Source organism: Erithacus rubecula (assembly GCF_903797595.1).
Source record: "Erithacus rubecula genome assembly, chromosome: 12".
NCBI lineage: Eukaryota > Metazoa > Chordata > Aves > Passeriformes > Muscicapidae > Erithacus > Erithacus rubecula.
In genome coordinates this window covers 4,304,677-4,320,086 of record NC_136664.1, presented here as the reverse complement: position 1 = coordinate 4,320,086, position 15,410 = coordinate 4,304,677, and positions in this window count along the sequence as shown.

Genomic DNA, 15,410 nt, shown 5'->3' with positions numbered 1-15,410 from the left:
CCAGCCTGGTGCACTGAGGCAGCAGTACAGCAGGTGACCAGGGCTGACCATCACCTCATGACACTTTTATTTTGGGGGAAAAAGACACAATTTACCAGGAGGCAGAACTGTTGCAGCAGGTTCTGCTGCTTGAGTCTCTAAAGAAGTCCAACAGCTTCACAGTAAAATGGCTTAATTTTATCCCGAGCTGTGGTAGGAGCAAAGGTGATTAACTAACAGCAAATCTCTTCAGAAAATGAAGGATTTTTTTAGCCCCAAATTTTTCAGAATAATTATCAATTTATTGATATGCCTTCAAAATAATTATGAATTTTACACAGTGCCAGACCTCCACTACCCGATTTCTGGTCACTCGAGAGGAGTGTAGTCAAAGGGAAATGACTCACAGCTGCCTGTGGTTGAAATTAATGAGATATTTATCTGGAAATATTCTTGTCAGTGGCTTTTCCTTGTATTTTGAGTCAGGAAAACAGCATGGAAAACATTGCCAGGACAGGGGTGTCCTCACTGTTGTGGATGCAGGGACAGGAGGTTCAGCTCTGGTAAGTGGAGAATCAGAGGAGTGATGGGGTGTAAGGCCAAGAAACCCCTGTCTGAATGTTCCAGCTGCCTTGCTGCAGTGATAACCCCACAAATGGTATTTAATGAGGACAGAAGGGAGAAAGGAGATGATGGAGAAAACCAGAATCAAACCTTGGGCTGGCACTTTTTTAAAAAAAAAAATTCCTTGCCCATCCCTAGAAAGCCCTTTCAGACGCTGCATGATCTTTGCTGCAAGCAGCAGCTCTTGCAGGAGATTTAAACAGACGTGCAGGAGAAATCCTTCCCCTGCCCGCGCCGGGGTTACCCCGCGCCTCATCCTCCGGAGAGGAGCAGAGGGATGAGCTGCTGGATGGCTGCAGAGCCCCGCTCTGCCAGCCAGATTATCGATCCAGAGGAAACGTTGGCGTTTCAGAAGCTTCCCCAAAAAGGCTCGGAGCCCACTCGGCTCCTGTGCGTCACTGGGGATTTTTTTATCCGCGGGTTTTCCGGCGTGTTTAACGCAGCCGGGTCGTCCAGGAGGGACCCTGGCAGAATCTCCCTGCTGAGTGACTCACGCTCGCACATCTTGGGAATATGGGTTGACTTCAACATACTGCACTTTTCAACTCTGATTCATGCCACCCCAGGAGAGTAAATAAGGCAACTCCACACACATCTCGGCCGTGACGAGCTGCCTTCCCACTGAAAAGGTGTCAGGACGAATGGCGCTGCCAGGGAATGGTGTCACCTATAGCTTAGCCAGCAATTTCCCAAATAGCACAAAATGTCTCTTTGCCTGTACACCACGAGTCCCCTCCCAGCCCGGGGTACCTGCCCTCTTGCGTGTTGCAGGAGATCTTTACTAAACCAAAGATGCTGTGCTAAGTCCAGCAAGTTTTTGGCAGGTTTGCTAAAGGGGACGTTTATAGGTAGTCTGGGGTTGTCACTTTTCAGGCAGATCGTTTCTCTGCAGATCACTTCATAAGGGTGACTCAGAAAAGCAGAGAGCCTCGCTTGTCTGGAGGATTCCCAAATTCAGAGTAAGCCAGGTCACTGCTGCAGAAGGCGTTATGTGATGTGTTTAGCACCACAGAGACAAAAATCAGGAGAATATTTTTTTAACACCATCTAAATGAATTATGTATCTGAAATCAGTTGTTTGGGGAAAAACTCCAACTGCCATTACAGGTACCTGAATGGTCGTGAGTCACCAAATTACATCCTTGGGTTGGGGAAATGGGGAGCTGAATAAGAGGATGTCTTGTTGCCTGTTGAGCCAGTAAAGCAATCCAGATAAAGCACCTCCTGTACCAGTCAGATGATTTCTTCAGTACAATTTCACTCCAATCCTGGCTTGCATCTTTGCCAGGAAAGTGCCCAGGTGCTCCTTACAGCTCCTGTTCAGCCCCTGCCCTGGGTCAGCTCTGGCAGCTCCCTCCAGCACATGGCTCTGCAAACCCAGTGACTCAGCAGGAATATCTTAGCAGAAATCATCAGAAGAAGGAAGCCTTAGACATCTCCTGATAGCAGATTTTGGATTTGTGCTTTTTATTTAGCCTGATCTGTCACTGAGACAGTGTAGCTATCGGTCTGTGCCTGGAGGGAGGTGGATTACAGGTGTTTTTTCTGATTGCAGGTTGCTGATGTGAAGAAGTGAATGTGTTCTTAGGCAGGTTAGCCAAATGGAGAGGCAGAAGCTATTGTATAAGCATTAAGTGAATTGGGGGCTTAATTCCCAGAGAATGCCAGCTCCTCTGGTTCTTTTCTCCCTTAGGCTTTAATAAAAATCTCTGTCTTATCCTGAAACCTGCAAGAGAGGAATATCCCCAGCAGCACAATTAGTGCATGCTATGCCACCTCTTACAGTGCTGTAGTATTGTCTTTCTTTCAAAGTAAATAAAGAAAGAAAGAAACCCCCCCTCATTTGATTACATGTTCTGTTCTTTCCTCCAGCCTTGTCAACGTGAGGCACAGAGATTGCCTAATCTGCTCTTGTTATTTCATTATGTGACTGTGCTGGCTTCTGGCTGAAACCCATCAGGACTGGCACTGCATTCCTGCCCAGCCTGGGGCTGGCACTGCATTCCTGCCTGGGACTGGCACTGCATTCCTGCCCAGCCTGGGGCTGGCACTGCATTCCTGCCTGGGACTGGCACTGCATTCCTGCCCAGCCTGGGACTGGCACTGCATTCCTGCTTGGGACTGGCACTGCATTCCTGCCCAGCCTGGGACTGGCACTGCATTCCTGCTTGGGACTGGCACTGCATTCCTGCCCAGCCTGGGACTGGCACTGCATTCCTGCCTGGGACTGGCACTGCATTCCTGCTTGGGACTGGCACTGCATTCCTGCCCAGCCTGGGACTGGCCCTGCATTCCTGCCCAGCCTCCAGGCACCTCCAGCTCCAGTGGCCATGGGAAGGGTGTCCTCACAGTCTCTGCCAGCACCAGGGTAAGGACATGGCTTGGATGCAGCTGTGGAGTGAAGCTCTGGGTCCCCAGCATCTGGGCCTGTGGTCCCCAGGGAACATCAGCCAAGCCCTTGAGGAGGAGGCAAGTGAAGGCACTGGGTGTCCACACCCTTCCTGGCATGCCCACTCCCCGGGAGTGCCCGTAGGGTTTGTGTGGTGGTGTTCTCCCTGTGCTCCCAGGATCCTGCTGCTCCCAGGGTGTGCCAGGCTCAGTCCAGCTGCAGGGTGCTGGCAGCTCCTGGTGGGAGCTGAGCCCCAGCCCTGGCACAAGCTTTCCTCTGGCCAGCCAATCTCTCCTGCCCTCAGTTTCAGCCTGCTTATGTCTGGGGATGGTGTCTTAATCCAGCTACTAAAAAAACCCAGTAAAATGTCCTTTTGCTAAAATGCTGCTCTAGGAAGAACAGAGGAGCCCAGCTGTATGGCTCAACAGCACAGATAAGAGTTGAGCTTCAGTGATGTTATAGCAGATGAATTTATCCTCTCAGCCTTAGTCAAACTGTCTGCATACCTGGTCTCTAAATCACTGTTTTCATTGTCGTGTTACTTATCTCTCTCCCTCACAGAGCTATTAAAGTCCTGGGATTATGAACATAAAATGTGTCTCCAAGACTGAGTCGTGCCCTCTGCTGCTGAGTTTCCCCACGTGAGGCTCTCAGCAGTGTAGCTGTGTAGGCCAGAGAAGCAAATCAGGAGAATTTGGTCCCCTCAGCTTGAGCCTTGAGGCACATGGTGCTTTTCTTCCTCTGCCACTTGCAGGGAAATGAGTCACCATCAGGATGTCTCTTCTGCGTGAGGCTGGTGCAGCTCTGGGAGATGGACCCTGGCAGAGTGATGGAGGTTTGATGGCACTCAGAAAGAGCCACTTCCATCACTAGCTCTGCACAAGCACTTTGGCTCTTTACAGTTTTCATTAGGTGAGCAGCTGCAGAGGCACAGGTTGATGTATTTTCCACCAAGTCAGTCCCCTTTTCCTGTGTTCTGAGCAGCTTTGCCTTGGGGAATGGACCTTGTGGGGCTCCTGCACTGAGGCCAAATTCTTCCAGCACCAGGATGGTAACACATATGTGGGGAAAAAAAGGATTTCAACTGAAATTTGGTCTTAGTGTTTCTTAGGCTTTTAAATTCACAGAGTGCTGAAAGATGAGGTGCCTGTTTTCCTCTGTTCTCATTTCATTTTGTTTCCTTTGTTTGGTCCCCATCATAGCAGCTCTTGGGCCCAGGCCCAGCACTTAGCAGCAGTAGCACAGGAATTGATTTCAGCAGAAGCAGACAATTTCCTAAATTATTAATGTTAATAGTGGACAAACCACAGGACACAAGCAAAAATATACAGAACAAAGAGCTGAAGAAAAGCAAGAGGATGGCAGTTGTAATCATCAGTGTGATGAGAGACAGAACAGGGATAGACAGAGATATGTCCTGCACAACTGGGACCAAAATGGAGCACACACAAAGAAGGTTTGGGGAAAATCCAAAAGCAAAGCAGTGCACTCCTTGGAGAGATTCCCAATTGCTATGGATACATGCACTGTTATTATCAGGGTTTTATAATGAGCAGCTCAGACGTAGAAATTTCTACCTGGTGAAAGATCAGTGCCCCATGCCTGGATCAGAAACATGCTGGGGGGCAGAGGAGACCCCAGGGTTGTCCCCATGCTGTGCCTGAGGTTGCCCAGTCCCTGTGGCACAGGGGAGCTCGTTGCCAGCCTGCCTGGTGTGTCCTAGTTGTGTTTCTCAGAACCCCTCCGTGCTTTCAGCTGATTTGCTTTGACATCAGCAGCCGGCAAGAAGTTCTCTGTGTCGGGGTGCGTGGGAGTGCTATGTGACACCTTAATCATGCTAAACAGGAACACACATTCAGATTTCCTCGGCATTTCAAAGAAATGTGATTTCCTTTGTGCTGCAAAGAAAGAGTTGACTTGATTGCGACTCTCTGTGGAGATCAGCTCTGGTGCCTGTGAATTAGGGTGCCAGGATCTCATTCTGGGGGAAAAAAAGGGAGATAAAACACACCAGGCTTTTGAGCTGTAGCTGCTAGGGTTAAGTTTCTTGCTGGTGACTGGGGTTCATTTGAGGAGACCTGTTTAATTTAATTGGCCAATGTATCGAGAAATCAGATTTTGTTGAAAAATTAGAATTTGTACACCATCAAGTACCATATCATACTGAAATATACATACTGAAATATCATACTGAATCCCAACTTTGGAAACAATTATTAGTCGTTTAGCACAGGCATGGGAAACTAATGCAAAGTCCAAATGAGTGATTCACTTGTTAACTTTTTTTCTCCTCTTCGTATGGGTGACAAATATTTAAAATCTCAGTGAATACTCAACTAGGGATGAATATAAATGAGTACAGATATAAGTGAGCATTTGCTGACCCAGATGAAAGGAAATTATGGTAGGGAGAAATCATGAGACACCTGCTAGCACAGGGCCCAGTGAAGAGTGATGGTGACATAGGGTGGGATTTTATAGCTGGTGTTATTTGTGCTATGTGGCAAGGCCATAGGGAAAGCTGGATGTGCTGGTGTGTTCATCCTGCTCACAACCTCGCTAGCTCAGCTTTGCTCATCCAGATGCACAGGACTGCTTGGATACTCCACATGAAAACATTTTTAATTTTCTGTGATTTTAGAGATAACCTTAAAACCAGTACATTTGGTAAACTACCACTTAGAGTAATAAGCAGAACTCCTGTTGGATGTGATAAATGAATTTGAATGATTATGCTCAATTTAGCAAAGCACTGTGTTCCTGCTGGATGTGTTCCCAAAGCATGGGACTGAAATGTAGCACTGTCCAGGAGTCCCTGTCAGGGCACTGAGGTTTGCCATGGCATTCACCAGATATGTGGTAATTATTTCTGCCCAACTGTTTCAGTTTTCAGCACCAAATTAGCTGTTGCCTAACCCCATTCACATAGCGTGCAAAAAAGTAGGTCACTCAAGGCAGCAGGTATTGCTGGGCTTGGAAATCCACTGCTGCACTTTCACAGTTCAGCAGCTCCTCTAGAGGAGGATCACATCTGCTGTCACCAGGCTCCTACCCGAGCTGCTGCCTCAAAAGAGCAGTGACGTGCATTCCTCTCCCCAGTGCAATGTGAGGGCGCTTTTCCTTTCCCAGGTGGGCTGCTCTGAGACAGGGAATGTCCCCTTCCATCTTCAATGGCAATGATCTTCCTGTTTTAATTGACAGCTAATAATAATCTCACCTTGCTCTCTGAATCAGGGTCTGGATTTCCAGTCTCAGACTGGGAAATGGCACCTCTGCTCAAGGGGAAGCTGGAAGGAGGATGAATCTCTTTGGTCTCCTGTTCCTCTGTGATGCTGCACAAGTAAGGTGCTGCCCAGGATCAGGATAAGCCCTGCTCCCTGTGGCTGCCAAGGCCTGCAGGGTGGTGTCCAGGGACAGCAGGGTAGTCCCCACAGAGGTGGCTGCTGGTGGAGCAGCACTGCCTTGGAAAGCAGGACAAACAGAGTGGCAGAAGCAGGGTGGGCTTGTCCTGTGAGCCTCTAAAGAGGAGCTCAGCACTGGATTGACAACTTTGGATGTTTGTCCAAAATGAGCTGCTCTTTCCCACAGTGCTCAGGCATTCTCCTCACAGGGATTAAGGCAGTTTGCATGATCAGTTCTTAGCACCCAGCCCCTAATAGTTTGTGTTCTGAATCCTGCCTGCTGGGCTGGGTTGCCTGCCCTGGTCATCTGCAGGAAAACAGAACCTTTCTGCAGCTCTCTCACTGCATTTCCACTCAGTCCCACACCCAAACGGGTTTCTCTCACTTCGTGCTCTTGTTCCATTTAAGTCTCCACATTTTGTGCCTGGCTGCTGGACTGGAGGCACCTGCAAACACCAAAGGGTTCTCATCCCTCAGTTAAAGCACATCCACTTGCACTGGCACTGGTTGGAAGGCAGCCCCTGCTCCTTCTCCCGGGTGGAGCGAGGGGCTCTCCCCCTTCCCTTTGCCAAACCAATGTTGTTTTAGAGCTGGGGTTAAGCAGTCACATAGAATTACCTGGGTAAAAATACAGTGCAGGGAATGTTAGCTAAGCTTCACTTAGATCACTGCAGATGTGTTATTTTGGGACACATTCATACTGTGCAGTCCTTATTCAGACGATTGACGTAATTTTTTCCATAATGTTGCTTTTATTTGAAATCATATCTATACATCTTGTACAAATCAAACTAATAATAAGCATTTCCATGTCAGACTCTACTTATGGATTAATTTTGGAATTTAGTTTATAGACATGACTTGACTTCAGCGGGATTTATGTCCCTAAAAGGACTGCAGCAACAGGGGACAAATGCTAGAAAGTGACTTTTTGTCTATAATTCAACATATTTGTTTGTGGAACCCTGAACAGTGTTCTAATATTTCATCTGAAAACTGCCTTGTCACCTCTTGATTTACAACATTTTCCTTTCCTTTGCCTCTCTACAACTTGGTATTTCTTACAAGGCAGGTATTGTCAAATCTCTTTCTTGAAACATATAATAACCACCTTTTGTATTGAACAGGAGTATAAATTACTCAGCTTATATGACAGAACAGAAAATAAAGAGTTGAGATCTGGCAGAGATGCTGAAGAGTGATGTTATTATAACCTTACTGTGAAAGATTTGCCAGCAGAAAGTTACATATCAGTGAGGTAATCAACGACAATATTCCCTTTATTACACCAAATACCAGAAAAGATTATTGTAGGATATATTTCCAGATAAATCACAGCTCTCTTATTGGGATGTTCAGTAGCCATTCTTGTGCATCACAGATGGGATTCAGAGCTTAAATAGACCCCAGGCAATGAAAGACACATGATCACAGGGGTTGCCTGTCAGTGTCACAGATGTATTATTCAGATCTTCTTGGGAATTTTCCCAAGATGTTTGTTTTTAAGTGGGAAATATCATTCCTGCAAAATTAATATCTCACAGATTTTCAAATTTTCCTTCATGAAAATTACACCAGGAATGGAACAGCTGTTTCAATGTGGAATGGTCTGGATGAAACCAAATCACAGTGCTTGGCTTGGAGCAGTTTCAAGCAATCACCCATCCTTGCCTGAGCTGTTGACAGATGTGTGGGATTTAAGTTCTGATGCTTTGTCCCCTCAGTTCCTGCAAACAGGCTTGGCTCATCTCCTGGCTGAAGAAGGGCACCCATCCTGGCAGCCAGCAAACACCAATTCCCTGGGCAAAGAGGGGCAAGGAAGCAGAATGTACCCCTGCAGGAAAAGCTGAAGATTTTGGTTGACAGGGGGGAAGATTACAGGGTCGAGAGACAACTTAGAGAAAAGCATCCACCTCTCCATGCCCTGCCTCAGACTCAAACTGCTCGGCCCTCTTTGAGCCTCCGAATCAAGAGCAAGGGTAATCAGGACAGCCCAACACAGACACGGAGCAGCCCAAAGCATTGTCCCGCTCGGTCCTTGGTGCCTTGGATCCCTGTTTTCCAGGGGATGGCGGGGTTGGCCAGCCCTCCCCGAGCATCACCTGCAGCACCCGATCGATAACGGGCAGCAGCACCGTCAGCGCTTTCCGCTTGATTTATCGCTGCTTGTAAACATCAGCTGACTTAGGATGGAGCCTTAGGATCAGCCTGGCTGAAGTGGAAGGAAAAAAGAGCTGAAAGCCCTTGGTCGCGTTTACTCGCGGCGGGGATTTGGTGCACGGCTCCACCTCTTGGCGGCTTGGCAGAGCTGTGCCTTGGCCTCGCAGGGTGGCAATGACAGCGTTGCCTCCGCTCAGCGTCACCAAACCAGACTCAACTGAGACTCTGGAAATCACTCACGTGCAGCTGGAATCCCGAGCTTTTTCTGCCTAAGGGGTGAAAGTCGCTCACAGGTTTTGGCTGTTCTGTATGGTTTCCCGTCTCTGCACTGTAGGTGGGTGAATATCCTGGAATCAGGTTGGCAAAACCCTCTGAGATCCTCGAGTCCAAACATTAGCCCAGCACTGCCAAGCCCACCACTGCACCACGTCCCCGAGAGCCACATCCACACGTCTTGTAAATCCCTCCAGGGATGGTGACTCCATCGCAAAAGTTTAAAAATGTTATGACCTCAGGAGAGAATTATTTATGGTCCGATTCTCCGGACGCAGGTTCCTCTCCGACATCCCATGGGATGCCCAGCAGGGGTGGCAGGAGTCCCGGTGGCTGCGGGGCAGGGGCCAGGCTGGCCGGGACAGCCGGGGTGTCCCCGGGGTGTCCCCGGGGTGTCCCCGGGGTGTCTCCGCAGTGTCCCCGCAGTGTCCCCGCACACGTCTCCGTGCCGCGATCTCTGCTGCCCTCGCATGGCACGGCTGGGGAAGGAACGAGCCGGCTTTGGGCACGTTGGGGTCTGAGCAGGACATGTGCCATCAGTGACCGCCACTGGGGCTGGCTGCCAGTGCGGAAAGTGCTGATGGTCGCGACCCTTTCCGCGGTAAGAACAAACAACTCTGATCATCGCTGGGCTGTGTCACATTCAAAGCTGTGCTCCATAATAAATCTGGGCTTCTCTAGGAACGGTCTTGAAATACAGACCTAACAAGCCAAGCCATCAATGTGCATGTGTCCAGGCAGAGAGTCCTTGTCTGCTCTTTGGTAAGTGTTTTTTTCTTTATAATGTCATTTTGTTCTTCTCTAATGCTCTCCATCCAAGGTTATCAGGAAGCTAATCAGCTAGACTTCCCTAGAGCAAATCATTACCTAGCACAATATTATTCATCCTGAAGACCAAACACAGTTTCAAGCCCTTCCTTGAATAAGGATTAAAGAAGGCTGTTCCAACCTGATGGTAAGAATAAAAATTTCTTTTGCATTAGGGTCTTCTTACTGCTGTTACTAGCAATAATTGTGTTTTATAAAAGTATCAAATCATAGCTCTAGCTGTCAAGAAAGTCTGAATAGACTCCACTTCTCAGCTATGAGAAACTGGTGCTCTGAATTTCTCATACTCAATACCATTTCTAGCTATAAATTTGTAGCTTTAACTTTATTTAAGCTTAATTTTAATACAAGGCTGTTCTTGGTGCTCAGTCCCTGTGGATAAATCCCGTGGTGATGTCTGCAGGGTGATGCACACCTGTGTGCTGCTCTTGTGGCAGTTACCAAACCCCAAGCAAGCTCCTTGTACAAGGGACAGTAATGCACAGCAGGCAAAGGACTGAACGTGCTGTCCCATGGGATGTGTGCCATATGCAAATATGGGTCACATGTGCAAGAGCAGATTCGAGAAGATAAGCTGCTAAACTGGCCTATCTCTGGGAGAAAATCAGGCAGGCAGACTGAAACAGCTGAGCTAATAGTTAAACTGATCCTTAATCCATCTTTGCCGTAAACTATCTAGAAAGAGATCACTAGGCACTTAGTAGCCTGCATGGATGGGGTAAATGATAAAACCTGAGAAAAATCATTGGGAAACTGGGAAAGTCATAATTTAGAAACATCAGAAGTACTGGAATTGTATAATTGTATGATTGTATAATTGTATAATTGTATCCAGTGCAAGGCACATGGCTCTTGGTGTGTCTGGAGGTGACTTTGCTGATGCAGTTAGATTTAGTTGCTCACTTATGAGTCCCCCTTGAAAGAGACCAGTTGAAGAGAGCCAGTGGGTGTGTAGCATGAAGAGGCACTTAGGAGCCAAGCCAGAAACTCGTACAGTTCCACTGAGCAACATTTCTCCTAAATGAATCCCGAGCAGAGAGTCTGCTGATACAGGATGTAGGCAGTGAGTGGCATTGTGGTATCACAGAAAATGCAGCAGAGCAACAAACTAGGAGGATTAGACACAGCAGAGGGACAGAGAAGAGGCTAAGGAGGGGTAATTCTCAGGATGGAGATTCTACCTGTGTTTAGTGCTCTGTTTGTATGCTCACACATGGTAAGTTTTATACACTGCAGCTAATGGAAATCAGTGAATCTTGTGCTGCTCCTTCACCTCTGCCCTGCAGCTCCCAGGGATAAGGAAAGCAGGCATCTCTCCTCTCTCCCTTTAGACTGATTTGCCTTCAGCATGGCTCCTCAAAATGCACTGCACAAGCAACAGATCTTAGTGATGGAAACCCCTGGTATGTTTGGACTCACTGAACCATTGCTAGTTTGTCATTAAAAGGGAGGATGGCATAAATGGTCCTAGAAGAATGCACATAAATCCTGCTAGGAGTAACAAAGCAAGTGCCAGAGTAGCATGGATTTTAATGTCCTAGGAAAGGAGAATTTTAGGAATTTGAATCATGCAAAAATGCTTGCTAGTTTTCCTGGGTCACTGGCTTGAAACTACAGCAGCCAGGGGCTCCTGGAAGGTTGGCTGAGAGCTTCAGGCAGGAGTGGAATTGGAACTGGAGCAAGTTGCCTGACTGATAATCACAGTCCACACACCACAGCCTTCCAGCTTGAGAAAGTGTAGTAGAAGTATAAATGTAATGGGACATATATAAATAAGAATACTGCTTTGGCAGTCTCCTATGTTATATTCTCAGTGGCAGCACCTGTAAGTCATCAGTTCTATAACCTGTAAGTGCAAGATAGGGCCAGTACTGTTTAAAAATTTAGTTTATCATGCTAATTCCAAACCTCAGTGCTGTAATATTGATTTTCTTTTTATTAGATAATCCTTTTCAGTTTTTAAGTACAGCAAGATAACTTCTGATAGCACAGATTCCATCTGGAGTAAAACAATAGCAATATAATAGTTGTAAAGATAATGCTGCATTGGTGGCAGAGCCTTGTTGATAAATAATGTACCACAAATACTGCATCCCAAACACTGCATCAGAGACGCTGCCTCCTGTATTCCTGATCCAAAATCTCAGCAAAGTGAAGTATCCTCCTCTCCATTTTGCAGCTGGGGAAGGTGAGGCACAGGGTGATTTGCCCCAAGTCCCCAAGGAGCAGTTGCAGGGCTGGGGAGAGCAGTGTGGCTGCAATCCCAGGTGAAGTGTGTCCTGCCATGCAAATCCCAGGCTGTGCAGACCAGCTGCTCCCATGCAGGGACTCTGCTGAGGGATGGGGAAGCTCCCATTGCAATGAGATGTTCTGATCCTTTGAGAAAGGCTCAGTCTTTCAGAGTGCTGCTGCTCTCTCAGGATGCCCATGCAGTGCTTTCTGCAGAAAGTTGTCCCCATCCCCTTTGTGACATCAACCTCCACCATATTTGCACTCCAAACAATCTGAGGGCAAATAAGGAAGGAAAACAAAGAGGCAGCTGATTTCCATTGAGCTCATGGGTTTCTCCTGGATACTTTGCAAGAGTTTTGTTTAAAACAAAACTGGCTTCCACCCACAGTGATGGGAACAAGCCAAGGAGCCAGGACCACTCTGTGTGAGTGCAAGTGGCCCAGCCATGGTCACACAGCTCAGGTGGGGTTTGGGATGTGACCTGGTGCTATGAAACCCCAGCACAGCCTCCATGATGCCCTCTGGTTTATTATTCTGCTCTTTGTTCTCAAGAGCCTGCAACAAGCCCTACAGAAGTAAAGAGGATCTGTTTTCTGTGTTTGGGATTTTAGGGTATTTTTTTAAACAAACTGTTGCAAATCAGCTGCTAAAAATGTGTCTGTCATTTCTTTAAAAAGGCATTTCCTGTAAAATCAGCTGGGATTGTGACTCTGCCCTGGCTCTCCTCTCCTCTGCAGTAACCCAGCACTTTGATACAAAAAGTATGGCCATTTCTTCCTTGTTTTTTCTCAACTAAAACATATCCAGAAAGAGTGCTGGTTTCCTTCAGTCAGAGGGAAGACTAATTAAAAAACATCTTTATTATGCTGGTAGGACCAGCCTGTCTCTCAAATATTCATTTTTCCTTCTAACAGTACAAATGAAAAGGAGGTAGTGTTGAATCAGGGTGGTGCAGGGACTCCACACACACACTGAGGAGCAACTGCAGCTTTTTTTTCTCTTCAGCTGATCCAAATTTTCCTGCAGAGCATGATTTTTGATAGAGTGATTAAAAACCGTTTTTGAACAAGCCTGGGGAGGCAACAAAATTGTGCTCAGTACACACATAAATAACGCCATGATGTCTGAAGGTCTAAAAAATATCTGTAAAACATATGTCAGCAAGAAATAGCATTTCCAAGGCAGCTCTGCTCTCAACTTTACTGCTTGAATATTTCAACACAAATTATTAGTGTGGATTTTTTTAAATCATCATGGAGGTTTTCAAAAAACTCTTGCTTGGTGATTCTTTTCATGTTTGCAAAATGTTTTTTAAAAGTGAATCATTGACAAATTTCTTACTTTTTTTTTTTTTTTTTTTTTTTGTCACGTCAACTGAGATATATCTTATTGTATTTTAAGTTGTTCATAGGTGTCTTGGCACAACAGATTTTTCCTTTTCTCTTTGTCAACACAAGAATCAGTTGTTGGCTGGCTGGTTGGATTTTTCATTAACGAATTTCAAAACACAGTGCTTTGCTTAATTACAGTCTCTATTTTCAGCTTCCTCATCAGAAGGTAGATGTAACTGTGTAACATGCAGATTGAATTCCAGGTATTTCAGCCAACTATGCTGTTCAAGGACTACTCTTGTGAGCTTCCTTCTGTTGCATTAATTTTCCATGCCCACTTACAGCAGTAAAGATTACCAGCTTGTTTACTGCTAAAAAATAACAACCATAAAAGGCCAAATTAAAAGCAGTTTTGTCACTTCAAGAGCTGTATCTCCAGCTGATTCTCCTTTTCCCATTACCTGCAATATTTACAGTGTTAGTTTTGGAATTCTGTTTTCAGATTTCTTTCCTCTCTCCATGGGGCAGAGATGGCAAGAGGCAGACGAGGACAGCAGAAACTGCCTTTCTCCACAGTAAGTGCTGGGTGAAGATGTGTGTAAAACTTCAGCCTGAAACAAATTATGCCTCAGCTCTTCACCTGTGGGAATAGAGTTAATAATATCTTATTGTCTTCCTGTCCTCCTGCTATTATCTGTGCTGCAATCCAAAGGAGCATCTGGTTTGAGTTATTTAGGATTTCTGTTAAAACTGCAAATGCAAAGTATTCCACTTGAAGTGATATTCTTCAGAGTGTAACATGATGTTGATACCTCAGCTAGCTGTAGGTGAACTCAAAGTTTGCATTTTTTAGCCAAAAAAAGTTTTCTTGTATGCTTTTTCTCTCTGAGAGAACCACAAAACAAAAATGCCTGTCTTTTAAATTCTCAGCCCCACACTTCCTGACTGACCCAATATGAACCACTGCTGCTCTGCACACATTATTTCCTCTCTTGGAAAAAACAAAAAGAACAAAATAGCCACAGCCTTGCATTTCCATTGACCTTATCTCTCATCTTTTGAGGTAGCAAGCTGCTCTTCAGAAGAAGGGAGCTGAGAGCAGGGCAGAGGTGGAGGGTTGCAGACATCACCTTCTGCAGCTCTGTCCTTTCAGATTCTGCTGCCTGACCTCCCCCCTGACACCAGAGCTCCTCGCTGGTGGCCACTGTGGTACGAGGCTGGAAGCAGTTTGTTATATTCTTTCTGTAGTATTGAGGATGTTCTTTTTTGTCTGGCAATTTTCTTAATGAAATACCTCCTTGCTGCTATTGCATTAAAGCCTGGCTGTTGTCCCACTACAAAAATCACCAAAAAGCAACTTTAGCTCTCATCTTTGCTGTATAACTGAGGCTTTCCTGCCACAGCAGTGGCCGAGGTCTTCTCAGCCTGCTGGAGATTGTCATGGAGCCAGCAGCTCTGTGTGCTGCTGACTGCCCCTTTCTGGGAGCAGGATTTTCTTACCTTTCCTTTATAAGGAACCTCTTCTCCAGTTATATTTCTGCATGGCTTTTTATTTTTAGTTTTTTATGTTTTCTTTTTTGTCAAATAGTGTCACGTTTTGTTTTGTTTTCATAAAATATCTCAAAAAATGAACTCTGTTTTGCCATATTCAAACTCTGTTTTGATATAAATATTTGTATAGCATTTCAATCTGTTAAAATTGTATTTATTTCTAAATAGATTTAGTTACAGATTTAATTATGAATTCTAATTATTATTTGCATGTACATCAATTGAAAACTGGTATTACTCAGCTTCAATGTATTCACTATTTTTAAAATAAAAAAATAAAATGAGTGCCAATTATCAGTTGTTAACAAAGTGAATCTTCTCTTAATCTATTTCCCTCCAGAGTAACAAACTAGGAGCTCTTTTCTGGTCTAACTTTTAAATCTGAGGTTCCATGCTTAAACCATTTTCTCCTGACAGCACGTGGCTGAACACAAACTGAATGTTTGCATATATATTATAAATGCATATCTTGAAACAGATGTGAATTTTTTTCAGTTGGCAGGGTTTTGATTTTTTTTATTCCTAAGGATTAAAAATATTTTGTATTTCCCATAAGCTCAACGAGCAGAATCCCTGAGACTATTAGCGTTCGTAAGAAAAGTAAATTATAAACTCCTTGGATGTGGAAAAAACTTGAAACAG